Source organism: Peromyscus eremicus, chromosome 20 (assembly GCF_949786415.1).
Source record: "Peromyscus eremicus chromosome 20, PerEre_H2_v1, whole genome shotgun sequence".
NCBI lineage: Eukaryota > Metazoa > Chordata > Mammalia > Rodentia > Cricetidae > Peromyscus > Peromyscus eremicus.
In genome coordinates this window covers 62788374-62808526 of record NC_081436.1, presented here as the reverse complement: position 1 = coordinate 62808526, position 20153 = coordinate 62788374, and the positions used below count along the sequence as shown (strand labels likewise).

Here is a 20153-nt window from a genome sequence, read left to right as displayed (position 1 = left end):
TATATAAAAATGAACAAAGGCAGAGGTGTCCAAATGCTATTTGGATTTGCAGCCAGGTCTGTGTGACTCCAAACAGTAAGAGAGGAAGTCACCTTCCATAGCCCAGAGTTCCCAAGTCTGCGGAGTTAACCAATGGAGGGCGGGACATCGTCAGAAAATACGTTGCATTTGTACTGACCATGTGTAGATGCTTTTTGTCTCTCCATCCTTTGAACAAGACATGATTACTGTTTGCATAGCATTTACATTGTAGTGGGTATTTTAAGTGATTTAAGGTTTGCGGGAGGATGTGTGCAAGTTATATGCAAATATAACACGATTTCATATGAGACTAGAGTATCCATGGGTTTTGGTAAGCAAGGAGCATCTAGAGCCAATTCCCTAGTACTGAGGACATGGGTACCCCAGCCCAAGTGCTGGCTTGACCACCTTACCAACTGTAGGAGTGCAGCATGCTTCAGACTTCTTGTTCACGTCTTAGACTTGAGCTGTGAACAGTACTTATTCTTCTGGGATTGTTATTTGTGCACTTTATTACCTTTTCTTAAAGCTATTCTTTTGTTTTTCTTTCAAATACTTGTTGAAATTTAGTATAGATTTTGTGATAAGCACTAAAGATACCAGGACCAGTCAGACAATTTATACCCTGAACACATCTAGTAGAAAGAGAGAAGTAAATTAATAGGTACCATGTAGGTCGACTATTGTTACAATTATTCATAATAAAAATAAGAATAAAGGGCGGCGAGATGATTCAGTAGGTAAAGGCACTTGTCACAGGCTTGACAACCCGAGTTTGATCCGCCCACTTGGTGGAAGGAGAGAACAGATTTCTCTCATGCTGTCCTCTGATTTCCACATGCACACTGTGGCACGCACACACACACACACACACACACACACACACACACAGAGAGAGAGAGAGAGAGAGAGAGAGAGAGAGAGAGAGAGAGAGAGAGAGAGAGAGAGATCAACAACACTTCACAGAACAACACCGGGCTCTGAAACACAACTTCAGCAGCCCAAATGTACTGCATTTACATGGCTTGATATCACCACATGCTGCTACCCGAACGTAGGATGTCTTTTGTCCCAGGCCCAGCCTGGAACTTGCTCTTACCTCTGTCTTTGCGCTGGCTCTTGTTTATACTGTAAACACGGTTGGTCCAGATTGTAACATCCTTTCACTTGGCATTCCCCTCTGATGAAGACCATGATAAACATGATGCTAAAAAACCTTTGCAGCCAAGCAGTGGTGGTGCACACCTTTAATCCCAGCACTCAGGAGGCAGAGGCAGGCAGATCTCTGTGAGTTCAAGGCCAGCCTGGTCTACAGAGTGAGTTCCAGGACAGCTAAGATTACACAGAGGAACCCTGTCTCAAAAAACCAAAAAAGAAAAGAAAACTTCGCTTCTGGCATTTGTCCAATTGTCCCTTGGCCAAACATCAGCCTGTGACCTGCGGACTGTGCCGAAGTCTCTCTGGGGAGGACCAGCTCTCCAGCAGGTGTGGTAGATCCTGGGAACTTAGGACTTTCCAGGATGGATTTATGAGTGTAAAGACTTGTTTGCAAACACTCCTGCTTCTCACTAAACTACTATTTCATTCAGCATGGCTCAATGCACTTTTTCATAACTAATCAAGAAGTTGTCTTTGATTAAATATTTCTGTTGGTCCTGGACTACTAAGAACTATAGTTTGGTGGGCTACACCCAGTTTATTTCTAGTGGCTGACGCAGAGCTGATAACCGATTCTGTCATGAAGTTCTGTAGTTCTGGTTGGCACAGCAGTCTCGGCTGGTGTTGCCTCACACTGTAGAGCGACACTGTGACGGTTTTGTCCCAGTTATGAGGAGTTTTGAGGAGACTTGAAGAGTTGGAAGGGCCAGGGGCCAAGGAAACATGGATATGAGGGTTAGGAAAGTGGAGGGGAGAGATCAAAGTGCACGTCTGAGCTAACAGGTGCCAGGTTCTACACTCCAACCCTGATTCCTTTTTTAAAAAATGACATTAAGGGGGCTGGAAAGATGACTCAGTGGTTAAGAATACTAGCTGTCCTTCCAGAGGACCTGGGTTCTATTCCCAGTGCCTGTGGGGCAGTTTATAACCATCTGTAACTCTGGTTCCAGGGAATCCTACATCCTCTGTGGGCTCCTGGGGGATCAGGCGTGCATGTGGTGCACAGACTTACATGCAGGCAAGACACCCATAGACACAAAATAAAAAAGCTCATTGCATTTTATTTAATCATTTTGTGTGCACACACACGTGCATGCTGCAGCACACTCATGGAAGTCAGAGCACACTTGGAGGAGTCAGCTCTCTTCCCCCACATGGCTTCGTTTCGTCACTGGCAAGCACCTTTACCTCAGGAGCCATCTTGCTCCCCACCACGTCACCCCAATTTATTTTTTCTCCTGCACTGCTGTGTGGCTGGAAGGTTGATGTTTATGGTGCGCACCCCTTGCGTCTCTGTCTACATAGCTTCCGGTTAGGCTGCTCCAAGGCGGCACTAGCGGGTGGAAACAGAGAGAGGCCTGGGTGCTGCTTCCTCCCACCTGCCCCTGTGGCTCTCAGTTGTGGATTGTAACAACTACTTGTCCCCTAATGGACAGAGCTCTTATGGGGTAACTCTTCCCCCATGGCTCCAGCTTAGTGTGTGTGTGTGTGTGTGTGTGTGTATGTGTGTGAGTGCACATGTCTGGAGGCCAGATGGCAACCTCAGGTGTTATTTCTCAGGTACTATCCACTTTGTTTTATATGACAAGATCTCTCCCTGGTCTGGAATTTGCCAATTAGGTTAGGCTAGCTGGCCAGTGATCGCTAGGGATTCATCTATCCCTACCTCCTCACCACTGGGATTATAAGTATGTCCACCATACTCCTTAAAAAAACAAACATCTCTGAGTTCTCTCTAGTCTACAAAGCAAGTTCCAGGACAGCCAGGGCTATACAGAGAAACCCTATCTCGAAAACAAACAAACAAACAAACAACAAAATGAAACCAAACAAAAAACCAACTAACCAACCAACCAACCAACCAACAAACAAACAAAAAAACAACCAACCAACTAGCCAATTAAACAACCAAACAAACAAACAAAAAAAACCAAACGTGATTCTGGGGATTTAACTCAGGTCTTCATGCTTCCAAGGCAAGCATTTTACTATCAGCTCCTGGGCTCCTCCATGGCTCCAGCTGTGGACTGACCTGTCTGTCTCCTGGGCTCCTGCATGGCTCCAGCTGTGGGCTGTCTGTCTCCTGGGCTCCTGCATGGCTCCAGCTGTGGGCTGTCTGTCTCCTGGGCCCCTCCATGGCTCCAGCTGTGGGCTGTCTGTCTCCTGGGCCCCTCCATGGCTCCAGCTGTGGGCTGTCTGTCTCCTGGGCCCCTCCATGGCTCCAGCTGTGAGCTATCTGTCTCCTGGGCCCCTCCATGGCTCCAGCTGTGGGCTGAGCTGTCCCCTGGGCTCCTGCATGGCTCCAGCTGTGGACTGAGTTGTCTGTCTGTCTCCTGGGCTCCTGCATGGCTCCAGCTGTGGGCTGTCTGTCTCCTGGGCTCCTCCATGGCTCCAGCTGTGGGCTGAGTCTTCTGTCTCCTGGGCTCCTCCATGGCTCCAGCTGTGGGCTGTCTGTCTCCTGGGCCCCTCCATGGCTCTAGCTGTGGGCTGGGCTGTCCCCTGGGCTCCTGCATGGCTCCAGCTGTGGGCTGAGTTGTCTCTCCCCTGGGCTCCTGCATGGCTCCAGCTGTGGGCTGAGTTTTCTGTCCCCTGGGCTCCTGCATGGCTCCAGCTGTGGACTGAGTTGTCTCTCCCCTGGGGTCCTCCATGGCTCCAGCTTTTAACCTAATCTCTGACTCTTCTACCTGACTCTTGATTTTGGGTGATGATGCTACTAGTCCCTAGGCAACTCAGTTTCCTTCACTCCTCCTCCTTGGCTTATCTTAACCCACCCAGTCTTCACTATAAATCTCTTTACAGTGCCGGGCACAGGGATGTGCACCTGTAGCTTGGCTACTTGGAAGGCAGAGGCAGGAGGGTAACTTGAGCCTGGCAGTTCAAAGCCAGCCTGGGCAATAAAGTCAGAACTTTTTTATTTTCTTTAAAAGGTGTTTCATTCGGTTAGAGGCAGGCAGATCTCTGGGAGTTCGAGGCCAGCCTAGTCTATGTGAGTTCCAGGACAGCCAGAACTACATAACAGAGAGACTCTGTATATATATATATATATATCCACAGATAACAAGTATTTCATATCCTCAACAAGCAGGTCACAAGTCTCCCATGTGTCTAAGACTTACAGTACACAAATCTAGAGAGCATGCCCGGTATCCAGCTGGGTGAGAAAAGTGTTTCAATTTGCTGTACACTACATTTTGTGATATTTCGTTCCCCTTCCCCATCTCTGGGGATGTCTAAATGTCATATTCTTCAGACTGGCAGGAGATGACGTGGTGATTCTCCTTCCGGATTTGTGGGGTGGCAGATAAGAAAAGGTCATTTGCAAACCCAGTGCCACCCGGAGAGAGGTGCCCATGCCTGCTTGTGACTGATGATTGATTGACACATTGATGTGATGGAAAGACACCCCCCCCCCCCACTGGGGTCATCCCATTGCTTCTTACCGGAAGTGGAGGGCCACACTTGTTACCCAGGGAAAGATGTGGTTCATTTCTAAACTACAGATGAGTCTGGATTTTGTTTTGTTTTTGTTTTGCTTTGTTTTACACTCACTAGAGTCTGAGCCAGAGCCACAAGTAAACATGCTTCAGTTGCGTAAATCTGAGCCACTGCAGAGTGGAAAGCTGATAGATAAAATAGTTCATGTCGTCGCCACAGGATACGTATTTCTACATCCATCTCAAATGATCACATTTGTTCATCCCCACAACTCGTCTACACAGGCGGAGTTGATATTTTTATTTGTATTTTATAAAGCTTAGCTCAACAAACACTTATTAATCCCCACTTGTATGCCTGGCCATCTCCTGAGCCCCGGTAACACTGAAAGGGAGGTAATGGGCTTTCTGTACTCAGTACGGTCTGGTGGCAGACACAGACACAGCAGCTCACTGAAGCATGAAGCAGTGAGCATTGTATGTGTGGGTATGACTAAACTATTATGAGTGCCAAGAGGAAGAGGAAGGTCGGGGCTAGACGTCAATGTCGCTGAGTGCTTACCTTGGGCTAAGGCCCAGGGGCATAGTCCATGGATTTCCAGCAGCTGTACCACCTCTTATAAATGCAGAGTTCCAGGCTCCACCTCAGATCTGCTGACTCAGACTCTGCACTTCTACAAGATGCTCAGGGAATCTCTATGCATGTTACATTTTAAGAAACACTACCCCCTCCACACAACGGGCCACACCACAGCTTCCACAAGGTTCTTCTTCTTTTTTGTTTGTTTGTTTTTGTTGTTTTGTCTCTTTGTTTTGTTTGGTTTTTCTTTTAAATTTGGTTTTGTTTTGCGGGGAGGTTACAAGGGCAGAAAGCAGATGTAAGGAGACAGGGAGATAAGTGAGATTGGAATGCATGATGTGAAATCCACAAAGAATCAATAAAGGTTAAATTTTTTTTTTAGCTAGAAAAAAGAAAGAAAGAAATACTGGTCTAGGTGACTACAGGTTTTATTCAACCCACTGAGGCAGTCATCAGTGTCCTCAATAAAGGTAGGAGGTGAAGGTACAAAATTCTCTACATGTCATGGAGCTGGGATTTGAACTCGGGCCTGATGAGCTCCCAGGCTCCATTCATTCCTCTGTGCTTCTCCTTCCTACCCAGGGGTCTCTGGGACACATCCCAGCAGAGGTGATGCCTGAGCTGTACATGGAGGACCACGTAGAAGGAAGAGGACATGCTTGGTATATCCTCCAGAGGAAATGCTTGGCATGGCTGTGCAGCACAGCCGTGACTACTGGGGAAAACAACTGAGTAGAGAAAGTTGGAATCAAACTGTAAAGAGCCTTGAACGCCACCCCAAGGAGCTTGAATTTCCCTGAGAGACGTTTCAAACTGCCATGAGCTGTGATCAGCCATGGATTAGGTTGGTTCCTTGTCGCTCTCAGGCTGTGTCCCAGACTGAGTTCTTTAGACTGGACCTGAGACAGACTCTGAAGTTCAACATGCTTCTTAAAATCAACACTCGTGAGCCAGCATGGAGGCACATGCCTGTAATCTCAGCAAGTGGGAGGCTGAGGCAGGAGGTCCTGAGTTCAAGGCCAGTCTGGGCTATAGAGTGAGTTCAAGCTGGCCTGGACTACAGTGTGAGGTCCTGAGAAGAAGAAGAAGAAGAAGAAGAAGAAGAAGAAGAAGAAGAAGAAGAAGAGGAGGAGGAGGAGGAGGAGGAGGAGGAGGAGGAGGAGGAGGAGGAGAAAAGAAGGGACGGAGGTGAGGAGGAGGAGGGAAGGAGGAGGAAGAGGGAAAAAGGAGGGAGCAGGAAGGAAGAGGAAAAGGAAGGGAGGGAGGGAGGGAGGGGAGGAGGAGGGGGGAGGGAAGGGAGAAGGAGGAGGGAGGGAGGAGGAAGAGGGAGGAGGAAGAGGAAGGGAGAAAGGAGGAGGAGGAAGAAGAGGAGGAGGGGGGAGGGAGGAGGAAGAGGGAGGAGGAAGAGCGAGGGAGAAAGGAGGAGGAAGAGGAGGAGGAGGGGGGAGCAGGAGGGAGGAGGAGGAGGAGGGGGAAGGAGAGGAGAAGAGAGAAATCAACCCCTGTGACAGGAAGAATGAGACTGAGTTTAAGCAAGTCCCAGACTCCCTCCCAGGAAGTAGAGGTCCACGGGGCTGACTTAGTCTGACAGTCAGAACTGTCACAGATGCAGGCTGTCACAGCAGGGTGTGACCTTGGGTGATGAGGCTCTCTGCCAATGAGGGAGTTAGTTCTGTCTGCTCACTAACTGCTCTCCTCATAGCCAGGTCTGAGTCTGCCTTCAAGGGGTTCTGGGAGGCACATGGTGCCTAACACTTACTTCTCTGTCTCCTCTTTGATGATGGAAATCCTGCCATAAAGCACAGTGGACTCCGGGCTCTTCTTATCTCCCTGATGGGAAGCATGTTGTACTCCAAGGCAAGCTTTCTCCCAGAGTCTAGAAAGGCCTGACTGTAGCCTGAGGCATAGAAGACCATGGAGGCTCCCCAGTTTGCCACTCTGAATGCTTCCCCTTCCTCACAATACCCCAGTTCTCGTCAGGATGTGCTGGGCAAGCTGTTCTAAGCGACAGGAACGTTGAAAGCTCAGAGTTTTGGAAAGATGGCTTAAGTTGAATCGCGAAGCTTCATTTGGATATAAAACTTCTGTGTCAGAGACTCATGATAAGATCCAGGCAGGTTTCATTCTTTCTCATAATGGTCTAAAAGGGAGTGGCCGTGAGCCACAGAAGGGGCACGGCCCTGTGAGCCTCAGGTCCCATTGGCTTGCTTCTTTATTGTCCTTAGTCAGAAGTCCTGTGCCAGCAGCATCAATACCACCTGGAAACGCACCAGAAATGTAATTTCCAGGTCCCACCTATCTGAAGCCAAATCAGAAACTCTGTGGTTGGCCCGGCCACCAATCTGTATTTCATTTCATTTCTCGCTGTTGTTTCGGCAGTTCTGAGACTAGGTAGCCCAGAATGCGCTCCAGTTCTTCACAATCCCCATTTATGCCCCCTACACTCTGAGATCACAGGCGTGTGCCACCACCTTGGGCTCCATCCATACTTAACAAACCCTCCAGGGATTTCTGGTGGCATTTATGTTTGGGAAACACTGACCAAGGATTCTGTCCTTTTTTGTCAGGTGAAAACTCAGGACCAGCCTGTGGTAAGGCGGCGCGGAGCATTAAGAGTGCATGCCACTTCCATCAAAGACAGTGCTTGAAGTTGGATATTTCACTATAGCGGCAACCTAGTTTTGCAGCTGTGGGGTCAAGAGGCTTATTTCCTAGAAGTGAGGAACCTTGGGAAATGTAGTCTTTCTCTGAGAGGTTTTGACTCCAGCTAAAATGTGGGATTCTATACCAAATGAAAAATAAAGGCAATGACCTTTGGCAGAGAGTTAACAGCCTCCACCGTGACTGTACCAGGACAGAGGTGAGGAGATCGACCGTCAAGGGTGGACGTGCCAGAGGAAGGGGCACACGTACTAGAGTTAGACTCTGCCTTAAAATAAAAAGTGAAAGTAAGGTTGGGGTTATAACCTAGTGATGGAGTGCTTATCAGCACTGTGACTCTTACATTTAGTCCCCAATACCGACAATAAAACGATCTATTCAATGACAGTTCTGAGCTCATGGTGAAGGAGAGAGAAGTGGACAAGTCCTGGGCTTCTAGGCAAGTATGTAATGGCTGTGATAACTGGCAAAAAGGAGAGCAGAGAGAGAAGGGGATATGAGCTTGATTCCGGGCTCAGTGGATCCTGGTTAGTGAATACGCAGCCAGGTGGGAATATCCAGTCCTGCCAAGTCTGACGCTACATGCCTACAGTCCCAGCACCAACATCCAGGAGGCAGAGTCAGGAGGATCTCAAGTTTGATTGAGGTCAGCTTGATCTACACAGTGACATGTCAAAAAAAAAAAAAAAGAAGAAGAAGAAGGGGGAAGGGAGGGAGGAAAATGTGTAATCCTGTGGTCAGTGAGCTGGTGAGATCGGAAGGAGGCAGAGGCTGGAGACAGATGCTTGGGAAACACTGTGGTAGTCAGAGCAATGACGTCCACGGGATTGCCCAGGGTGAGACACAAAAGGAAGAAGCTTCGGGGAAACTGGCATTTTAGAGGTGAGCACAGGAAGAGAAACTAGTGAAGGAGATGAGAAAGAGTGGCTGCCGGGAAGAGTGCCAGAGAACAGGAGGCCAGAGGAGCTCAGGGTTGCAGGATGGCCACATGGTGTCAAGTGCTGCGAATGTGACTCGCAGGACAAGCACTGGGGAATGAGCTCTGGTGACAGATGATGCAACCACATCCCAGACAGCCAAGGGAGATGGTCAGGGTGGCAGGGCAGCAGAGCCAGGACCCACTCTGTCTTCCTAAGACGTCTCGAAAGCCACATAGAATCAGTCCCTGGCAACCTTTCCTGCTGCAAGTCGCCATGTGGAAACTTTTCAGTTTGTGTCTGTCTGTCTTGTTTCCGGTTACTGTGGTTTATCTTCTCCTGTGTGCTTGAGTGGAGCCTCCCTGTCTAATTGCGACCTGCCATCCTGGTTTACAGGCTTTGCTTTCCTTCCTAGCATTCCAGAGTCATGCTTCCCTTTGTCCTGCGGCGGGTCTCACCCGGAAGCCCAGATTCTTCTAGGCAATGTAAGCAGTTGGTATTGTTACCTACCATGTGCTGGAAAGAGCGTCAGCACTGAGGGACATGACTCAGGTTCCGGTCTGTGGCACGCCTCGTCCTACCTCTGCATGTTGTAGAGTGTAGACATCTTGACATTGGTGAAGACGACCCAGAGTCAAGGACAAATTACACCACTGTGGTCTTGTCGAGGTTGACAGGAGGTTAATTTTGGACCTAGCTTATTTCCAAAGTGCTGAGGGGATTTTTTTGTTTTTGTTTTTATCCTGTTTTTTTTAAAATATCAGACACTTGTGCATGCAGGTGTGTTGAAGGTAGCTGGATTCTTGAATTTACTGCTTTTAGCTCTCTGCTTCTGATGTGTGTGATATTTTGGCTATTGGAAGCAATTTGTGGCTACAGGCAGCCTTCACCATCCACCGACCGGCTTACCGTCAATCCACAGTCCTGTGCTGACTGCTAAGCGGCCCCAGTGTTTCTGCGTATCTTGTGACATCACTATGGGAACGGAGTCATTATGATATAGCACTTCTTGTCTTGAGTACTTTTCATAGTTTTTATTTTTTTAACAGCTTCATTTCCTATTGATATGAAAGAGACATTTGATAACCAAAAATAAACATAGCCACAAATTTCAAGTATCTTTGTTTGGTTTATGAGCATGGCTTTGCAGTCTGATCTGAATGAGCCTAGACCTCTTTTGCAAGTGTACTCTCATAACAGGTGAGTCACTCAGGACTCCCTCAGCTGGAGCGTGGGGGACGACCTGAAGAGTCAGTGCTTCCTTAAGATGTGGACCACAGGGAGAAGCTCTGACAGCCCGGTGTGAGTACTACAGGCAGTTGGGACAGCTGGCCTCATGGAACAGAAAGAGCCACTTTGCGTCTCATTTCCAGAGATGCTGCCACTCCAAACCCAGCTACCATGCCATCAACCATGCCATCACCAGTCTCCCCGCTTTCACTTCGACTGCCCGAGCCGTTCTGACACTGAAGCTAGTGTCATCTTGTCGTGGCTGAAGACATGATGCTGTTCATAATCTGTGGGTTCATAACCGATCATTATCCCTCTGTCTAAAACTCCTCGGCGTGCTGGGTCAGGTTAGAATAAGCTATAACTTCATCAGCAGCCCATGGGATCTGACTCTCCTGTCCCCATCCACCTGTCTTTCTGCTCCACCGGGTGCAAGCACGTGGGTTCCAGACTGCAGAACTGGAAGGTGAGGGACAGCATTGCAAACAGAGGACAGCACCCTTGAGCTTGCCCACCCAAAGCCCAGACACCTGCCCGTCCTTTTTCCATCTACTGCAGTCTCTGCCCGATGGTTCCTTTGTGTTATGCCTCCCACAAACACCCCACAAAACACCGCAGGACAGCAGGACTGGCTGGGCAGGACTTTGCAAAGCCTGGTGTAACGAGTCTCAGCCCCTTGATCAAAAACTATTGAGCAGAGAGTGACAGACAGCATCGGGCCCTTCTGAGTCCAGGCCCTTGTGTAACCACGTCAGTCACATTCCCATGAAAGCCGACCCTGGCCAAGGCTTCAAGTTAGAGGTTCCTTTCCTCTTGACCACATAGGTCAAAACAACCTTTTGCTCACTTTGGAGTCAATACCCATACACCCCATCTCCCTTCCTGATATTCTGTAATGGTTTCCTCTGAATTCGAGCATTCCCTTCTGAAGGGAGGAAGGAGGCTCATACGGATACCAGAGGCTGATGATACTCACAAGGTCCAGGAAGCTCAGAAACTCACCAGATTCACAAGGCTCCTCCCTAAAGACGATTAAAGCTGGAGACAGTTGCTCAGGGACTGTGCATAATGGCACTGTCAGTCACTTGGTCCAGAAGCTCCAGGATGTGGCGTTCTTGTCACCCAGGTTGAGGTAGGGTTTCTAGATGATGTGTCTGCCTTTGGGTCACCACACACTCCTGTCCTGTAAGCTAATCTAAACTTGCCGGTTCACCAAACTGGACTTGGATGGAATCGCTTCCTTAGTCTGTTGTTGGTGCCCTGTGAGGGACGAGCAGAACTTTGTAAATGTCTCTCCACGAAGAAGCCACAATTGCAGGTAAAATAAAAGCCTTTGGAATCATAAATGAAGCTGGGCTGCACAGATGACCCTACTTGCGCCTGGATCTCAGACAGAACATCTAATCAACTTAAAAGGTTTTGTGTTTCATTTTAATGAGGTCTTGGACAGGTTCTCATTTCCCTACAAGTCTGCCTTGAAGGCAGTGACAGACTTCGCAAGCAGAGGAGAGCGTGGGAGCACAGACATCAGCAAGAACCATCGCTGTGCTAGAGATTTGAAAAGGTCACTACAGTTGCCTGTTTTTCTGACGAAAACGATTGTTTGTGTATTTTATAGACTTTGGGTTTCAGATGTGTTAATGAATTCAATTATATTTTAAAGTTCAGTTAAGAATGCTTACTTAGTAAATGGTTAATATATATTTCCCTCTGGGTTTCATTAGTTACAAATTTGGATGGGGGTGAATTAAAACAAAATTTCTTGAGAATAATTTCTTCCTTTCTCTTTTTTTCTTCCTTCCTTCCTTTCTTCCTTTTTTTTAGGACTGGAGGCATCGAACCCAGGGCCTCACACATGCTAGGTGAGCATGCCACCACTGAGGCACACCCTGGATTCTGCTCTAAGGTCCATTCTAATACAGTTCTCACTAAGTTGCTGATACTTACCTTGAACACAAGATCCCCCTGCCTCAGTCTCTCCAGCCCTGGGTATCACAGGCTTATACCAGCAAACCTGTCTAGGGTAATTTAATTCTTGATGAGTCAAGGTTTTGTTCTTTTGACACATCTCAAAGTTTTTACTTAATATACAATTAGTTCAACATATGCTCACTGCTTTCATTCAGAAGGCACTCATAATATTTATAAATAACATTTATAAATATTTATAAATAATAAGGTGTAAGATCTCAAGGGTTCTTCTTTTAGTCCCAGGAATCCAACACTCTTAGTCTAAATAATAGCACAAGAAAACTCAAGTTCAAGGTTCTGGGACAGTGAGATAAGGCCAGCATGTGAGTTTTCAGAGGGAGCTGGCAGTTGTCAGCCCCCCTCAGGCTGGTGAGGACATCTGGGGGCTCAGATATGCTTTCTGCCATGGTTAGCATTGGACCAGTGCCAGGGGCAGAGTGGCTGTAAACACAAAAGCATCCTGAAAGTGCTGTGACCCACGAGGGAAAGAAAGCACTCTACTCCAATTTTGCTAATTTTTGAGACTATTAGAAGAGGAGGAAGAGGAGGAAGAAGGAGAAGGAGGAGGAGGAGAAGGAGGAAGAGGAGGTGGAGGAAGAGGAGGAGACGGAGGGAGAAGGAGGGAAAGGAGGAGGAGAAGGAGGAGGGGTAGAAGAAGAGGTAGAGAAGGAGGTGGAGGAAGAAAAGGAGGAGGTAGAAGAAGAGGAAGAGGAGGAGGAGGAGGTGGAGAAAGAGGAGGAGGAGGGAGGAGGAGGAGGGAGGAGGAGGTAGAGGAAGAGGAGGAAGAGGGAGGAAGAAGGAGGAGGAGGAGGAAGAGGAGGAGGAGGAAGAGGAGGAGGAGGAAAAAGGACCAAGTAGAAGAAAAGCAGACCATAAAAGCCAAAGCCAAGCATCCATACAGCCCTCACTAAAGCACTCCAGGCCTAGACTAGTTCGTGAGGCCAGCAAGCCCCCACTTTCTGATTCCTCACCTCCCTGCTGTCAGGAAGCATATAAACTCACCCACATGAAGGTCTAAATGACTAATCAGGATTCAGGAATTATCAAGTACAGGCAGACACTGCCCAGCAGTGGAAACAACCATGGCCAAAGAGCTGAAAGTTTTTATGGTTTTTTTCTTTTCAGTGGAAATTGACAGTTTGTAATTATATAAATGTGCAGGGTGTGAGGCGATGCTGTGGTCTATGATTACAGTTCACGGAAGGAGAAAGAGCTGACGATTTGATTGATTAATTTTGTGTGTGCGTGTGCCCCTGCGTACCACAGCACAGGCATGAAGGTGAGGTTAGAGGACAGCCTCTGGAGGCGTCTCTCACTTTCTGCCACATGGGTCCCAGGGACCAGAACTCCGGCTGTCCAGCCCCGAGGCCATCTCTTTACCCACTGGACCATCCTTCTAGCCCAACAGTTGAAAATAACTTTCCTTGTATTTTTTTTGGAGGGGGTGTTGAAGAAAAGGTTTATTTCACCTCACGCTTCCATTACGGAGGAAGTCAGGGACCCAGAGTTGAAAACATGGAGGAAGCCTACTTGCTGACTTGCTTTCTTCGGAGCTGAACATTTCAGTGGTAGAATTTCAGCAGGCGTCCAGATCATCCACAAACAAATGATCCTATCCTGAAAGAATGGAGAATTATCTGCATTCATGGTCCCTTTGAAAAAACATTTTCTAGTCTCCCTCTTTCTCTCTGTCTCTGTCTCTCCCCTCGCTCTCACTCTTGCTCCTCTCCCCCTTCTCTTGCTCTCTCTTTTGCTCTCTCTCCTCCTCTTTTTTGCTTTCTCTCTCACTTTCTTCCCCCCTCTCCCTCTCTCACTTGCTCTCTGTCTCTGCCTGTCTCTCTGTCATTATCTGTCTCTCTGTCTCTGTCTCTTTCTCTCCTCCCCCCTCCTCTCGCTGTGAAAAGGCTGCTGAGACAGTTCAGAGACACCCCCCCCCCCCCGCCCCCACATCCAACTTCCTCTGATATTGACCGCTTCTGTTACACAGCACGTTTGTCAAGAGCTAGAAACTGGTGCTGGAATGCCGCTGTTCACTAAATGCCAGTTTTTATTTGGATTTCAGGTTTTCCCATGAATACGCTTCCCTGTGTGATACAGTCCAGACTACTACACAGCATGTAGCCTGCTCTCTTTCAAACACCACCAGATCAAGCTCTCACCACCTTAACCCCATAAGAAGCAACGCCTGTCACCTGCCTGCATGCTGTCAAGGCTGAAGGTCTTTTCTCAGCTCTAAATCTCAGACTTGCCCTTAACGCCCTCATCCAATCCATCTCAATTTCCTGTCTGTCCCAACTTTGAAATGGAGCTTAGTAGCCCAGGCCTTTAAACCCAGCACCCGACAGGAAGAGGCAGGTGTATCTCTGTGAGTTTGAGTTCCGGGACAGCCTGGTCTATGTAGAGAATTTTGGGACAGGCAGGGCTACATCGTAAGACCCTCGGTCATCTTCTACGACAACCACTTCACTATGCTGGCCCGTCTTTGGTAGTCTCCCACTCATGACAGTGCTGGATCACAGTGTGAGCCACCATAGCTGGTTTAGGTCACCGTCTTCCAATCTGGTTACTGCAACACCTTCCAAGAGCTCATCCTCCGCACCCAACAGCCCTGCTTCCCCCTCCCCTCTCCTGCCCTCAGCATCCATGTGCATTTTAAAAGCGCCTCTGATCGCAGCTCCAGCCACTTGGAAATTGGACCCCCTTCCCTTGAGCTCCTCTTGGCTGGGTTATGTCTCCAGAAGAACTTTTGTTTTCCTGAATCTGTTCTGTTTTTCCAGAATCTGAGCCTTGGTCAAGGCACTATCTTTTATTTTGCAAATACTTCTTAGAGAGCTCCGTAAAATCCCACGCTAAATAACACAGACCCTCAAGATGGCTCAGCACGTAGGGACATGCTGCCAGGCCTGAAGACCTGATTTTGATTGCTGGGACTCAAGCGGTAGAAGGAAAAAAAAATGGATTCCTTCAGGTTGTCTTCTAACCTCCACCATACATGGTCCCTCCCACATGCATACACCTAAAATCAATCAATCTTACTTTTAAAAGGTTTAAATAACACAGCAGTCACTGTAAGGGGAACAGACACTTTTGTGTGTGTTTTGTCTGTATCTGGCCTTGGGACCAGTGCTCGAATTTGATTTTGCGCCATCTTGTAAAGGTTTTACAAATGAGGAAACTGAGTCTCAGGGTCAATATGTAACTTGCTAAAAGGCTCCAGTTCCTGCCCCAAACAGAGTTCCTTCCCACTATGCCTTGGTATCAGACCCCTGCCCCTCACTAAGGCCTTCCTCCCCATCCCAGCTCTACGATTCTCCTCTTCCTGCTCTGCACTGACCACTTACCCAGCACTATTCACGGATCCGATGGGCTTCTTCATCCCACATCTCCTGGATAATCGGAAACTCCAAACACAGGAGAGGTAGACACACTCCCCAGGCCTTGAGAAATTCAAGGGTTTTAATGCAGTGTGGCCACAAATAATCATCCCTGTCCACAGTGATCGCTGCTTAAAAAATCAGTATAAAAGAGAATGTTTAGATAAGATTTAATACAGTAAAAGAGGACTTATCCTTACATTTTTTTAATTAAGAAAAAAAGATAAAAACAAAAGCAGGTTGCCTACGCACGTTGGAGAAGGCCCCCCCAGTAAGTCCCATCAGGGTTTTGGAGGGTGAGACTTAGCTGTGCTGTAGACTTAATGATTAAAGGTTATTAAAATCCCTAAGGTTACATTGACCTGCTCATGGCAATGTTAAACAACAAAACTGATTTAAAAAAAAAAAAAACTGCCTCTAATCAAGATGATTACTTGTGTTTTTCTAACCTTTTTAGGCTTTAACCCCTGAAGGAAACTAAACCTTGGCAAAATCAGGGTTTATTTAAAACTGTTGGATTGTTGTGTAGGTGTCTCTAAATGTTACAGTGAAATTATAAGATTGGCGAAGCCATCTTTCTGGGCATTCAGCATCCAAAGCCTGAGGCCTACATCAATGAGAAAACAGAAAAGGACAGCCACTGTTCTGGCCTTTGCCCTCCAAAGTCAGCCACACCCCAGGAGACGTTGGAGACCCCTTTGGTAAATCACCTCTTCCCTTGATCAGTCAGAGCAGCCATGGAGTCTGTGGAGACTGGACTCTGCCCAGTACACATCCTGCAGGGAGGAGGGCCTAGGAAGAGGGACATTCCTTATGCTTCCGAAGGAAGCCGCATGGTCAGAAGGAGCCCGACCATCCCTGCAGATGGTATCACTGACAGATGAAATCCTCTCCTTAAGACTCTAAGAGTAGCTGTTAGGGAGGCTCTGTTGACTTTCGAAATAAAGACGAAAGGTCAGTCTGTGGCCATTGATAGAGTCTTAAACATCAGAAAGGAAACTACAACCAAGGCAATTTTAAAAGTGTGAGTAGCTAAAAAGAGACAACTGGTCAACAACTGGTCCGGAACATCACTCACTGGTTCACCTCTCCAAGATTAAGTCCTGTTTTCCAAAATGAAAAGTGAGAGACTTAACAAATCAATTGACAGTATACACTTTATTTTCAGAGGGGAACCCAAAGGAACTTCAGATAAGTACTGGCTCATACCAGGCAAAGTCTTTCTCGAGCCCCGCTGCCCCCTTAAATGGCTACCCAGATCTGTCTCTTGCAGCATTTAAAAAAATGTTATTTGACAAAGATACTGGCCCATCCTTCCCAGTGTGGATCCTGAGACTTATTCTATGGAGACTGTGTCTCACTGCTTTTATTTTGCTTTGTTTCCCTGGTCCTTGCTTGCTTGTGACTGATGCCTTCCAGATTCTAGGCCTCACAACTTCAAATAAGGCTAACTAAGAGATGCCAACCCCTGCCACCATGACCTCCTTCTACTGTGGGCTACTGTGTTACCTGGAGTAATGCCACCAACCTCTCTTTCTGTGAGCCTGGGGGAGGGATCCACCAGACCTTTCATCAATATCTCTATGCAGATCCAAAGCATTGAGGAGCAGTCATGGCCTATAGAACTGGGTTCCAAATCCTTAAGGAGGGAATATTATGATAAAAACAAATGCATACATTAAAATAAATGTGTAAAAATTGTAGAGTTAAACCGACAAGGAAAAGAAACACTAAAAAAAAAAAAAAAAAAAAAAAAAAAAGTAACAAAAAACCTGCATCTGGGTCTGAGATAGCCAAGCCAGCCAGACAAAAGACAAGACTCTACAGTTAAACAGTGAAGCCATTATAGAACCAATTTTTTTTTTATTGTATTTGGCCCCAAATGTATCACACCAGTCTGCCATATGTGTTATAAAAATCACTTAGTAGATATAAAAATCTCCTTTACTACTACAGGAACAGATTATGGACTGAATGTAAAGTACAGTATATTAACAAAGTGTCGTGTACTGTTGGGGCTCACTGGGGAGCTGCCTCTGAAGCGGGGCTGCTCTCTCCTGTTTCAACCCAAGCCTGTTTGTCTCAAAATGTCCCTCTAAGACCTCTTGTCCTCCTATCTCTATGGCAGGGAGGGAGGAGAGCCACCAAAAGAGCCCATGGGGGGAAACACCAAAACCACGGCGTCCTTGAGGACAGCTGGGAGGTGAAGCATTCCCAACAGAGGTGACCAGCGCTCGGCCTGCGGCGTAAAGGTAGCTGCGGTGGAAAGAGAAGCTGGGTGGTCAGCCAGGGAAGCTACTCCGTGGAGAGGATCAAGGGGCCCCTCAGCCTGGGGAACGCTCTCAAATGGGGACTCCACTGACTGCTCCAGCTTTCCCAGCAATCTCTGCGGACCTTTGTAAACACCTGGTTTGAAGACTTTAGCTATTTGCCCTTCCACTTGGAGCCTCACCCAAAAAGACACTGCTCTGCACGGGACTCTGCCGATCAGAAGCCCAGCTGGCTACTTAATCGGGCTTCCTCTGCTGATCTCTGCTGGATGCTTGTAAAGCCCCAATTTGATGATGTTTGGGTATCTACTGCTGCTTCTCTCTACTCCTTGCTATTTATTTTTTCACCCTTTGCTTGCTATATACTGTTGGTTTTAATTTCAGCACGACAAAACCCAGTATCAGAGATTTATTGGGGGGGGGGGGACAGAAGAGAGTGTGGCCAGGCCTGTGGAAGAGACACGTGAGAAGGGAGAGAAGGGGGAGGAGAGAGCAGAAGAGAGGGGAGGAGTCTGTGACCAGCTTTTTAAGGATTCTGTGGGCTTACAGAGCTACGCCACAAATGTGCAGATTTCATGACCACGCTGCGAACATTACACAATCACGCAGCGCACAGATGACGTAAGAGGTAAGACCCCTTGCTTAGCTAATGAACTGCGCATGTGCAGTCATGCAACTGGAGGAGTGGCAGAATCCTAATAAACTTATTCCTTTGAAATAAAAGCACAATGGTCATAGATCATCCTCTGAACTATACAGAACAGGTATAACAGTAAATGTGTACTGTGTATTGTTCACTTGTATGTGCCAGGCAAGGGACTCAGCACCTTACATACATTATCTTATGTAGGTAATACTTATCCTAACCATTGTTGTACTGATAGGGTCACTGAAACAATATCTTTCACCTAAAATACAACTGGGGGATGGGGTGGGACAATGGTGGAGCACTTGTCTTGCGTGTACAAGGTCTTGTAGTCAATCCCTGGCACCATATAAAACACACACACACACACACACACACACACACACACACACACACACAGAGTCACGACAGAACTCAAACCTGCTTGAGTTCTTAGCCACTGTATTTCATACAGGTAACAAGAGAAACATCTTACACTCTTGGAAATCCCCAACTTCATGAGTACACATTTCAGGAATGATTAGTGGGTGTGTGCTGACTCCTGCTCATTCCAGGAGGTATGAAGAGAGAAAGAGACAGGCAGAGCGACTGGCTGTCAGGAAGTCAGTCACTCTACAGGTAGTAAGTGACTCACGTCCTGCCTGGAAGTCAAGGATTCAAATTCTTCTCTTAGCAGAAGTATGGATACTTACACTAACTTGTCCCAGAGAAGACAGAACTGTGAGAATAGAATCCACACGTCTCCCTTGCCATCAGACAGAGTGGATTCTGGAATTTGGAAGGGATGCAATCTTCAAGTAGAGTTAATATTCAGTTTTATTATTTCCAGGTGCCCAGCTTCCCATCATCCCAAACAGGGTTTCTCTGTGTAGCCCTGGCTGTCCTAGAACTCTCTCTGTAGACCAGGTTGACCTCGAACTCACAGAGATCTTCCTGCCTCTGCCTCCTGAGCCCTGGGATTAAAGCTGTGCACCACCACCACCTGGCTGAAACCCAGTTTTTACACAGGGTATTTCTGAAGTAAGGGTGACTCTCCTGGTCAGTGGGGTCTTACAATAGCTACTGACCAGGTGACAATTATGAGGTAAGCATTACTGTGACATATGTGCCAGCTCACTTTATATTTCTGATGGCATAGGTGGACAGCTGCCACTTGTCAACTTTTCATTCAACAACTGAAGGAAGGACTGTTCCCGGGGCAGCACAGTCTTGGTTGTTTCCTGAGACTCTGTGGTCACTGTCTCAAAAGATAAAGATCAGGAGATGGCCCAGGGGGGAGCTGCAGGCACAGCCTGACACTTGAGTGTGACCCCTGGGACCATATGAGGTGAGATTTGGTGAAGAACCTGTAATTCCAGCATTCCCAAGGGGGAGACAGGAGGCAGACAGGAGACTCTCCGGAAGCTTGAGAACCGGTCAGCTTGGTGGACACAACATGGCAGCAGAAACAGAGAGCGCCTCCTACCTCAACAAGCTGGGGAGAGAACCAACCCTTGAACCTGCCCCCCTCCCAGGAAATGAATAAATTTATATTTAAAAGATCAAGAAAGAATCAGCATTAAAATGTGTCTGGGGGTGGGGTGGGGTGGCCTTGTTGCTGAATCGTTGACCTCTGGAAGAAAGTTCTCAAAAGAATTCCTTAGAACTGCTGAGCCGGGTGTGGCGGCTCCTGCCTGAAATCCCAGCACCAGAGAGGGTCTAGTGGGATGTCACAGCAAGTGAGAGCCCAGCCTGGGACACATGGAGAGTTCCAGCCGAGCCTCAGAAGCAGAGTGAGGCACTGTCTAGAAAGAAGGGGAAGAGGAGCGAAGTCTGTAGCTGGAGCTGAGTTGGTAGAGCGCTTGCTTAGCATGCCTGAGGCCCTGGAGTCCATCCGCAGCCCTGCACACAC

At 47.6% G+C, this 20153-nt stretch overlaps 1 long non-coding RNA gene across 2 annotated transcripts; it reads right to left on the bottom strand.

Annotated features, from left to right (window-relative positions):
- Nucleotides 1–8541: 8541 nt before the first annotated feature.
- On the bottom strand, nucleotides 8542–19299 carry LOC131897005 (uncharacterized). 2 transcript variants are annotated; one of them, XR_009375564.1, is made up of 6 exons: nucleotides 18955–19299; nucleotides 16856–16985; nucleotides 15314–15474; nucleotides 13442–13589; nucleotides 11004–11261; nucleotides 8542–9829 (listed from the first exon to the last, which is right to left on the bottom strand). It is a non-coding gene; the product is annotated as an uncharacterized LOC131897005 (long non-coding RNA). The 2 variants fall into 2 exon arrangements; XR_009375563.1 differs by lacking the exon at nucleotides 16856–16985.
- Nucleotides 19300–20153: the final 854 nt, after the last annotated feature.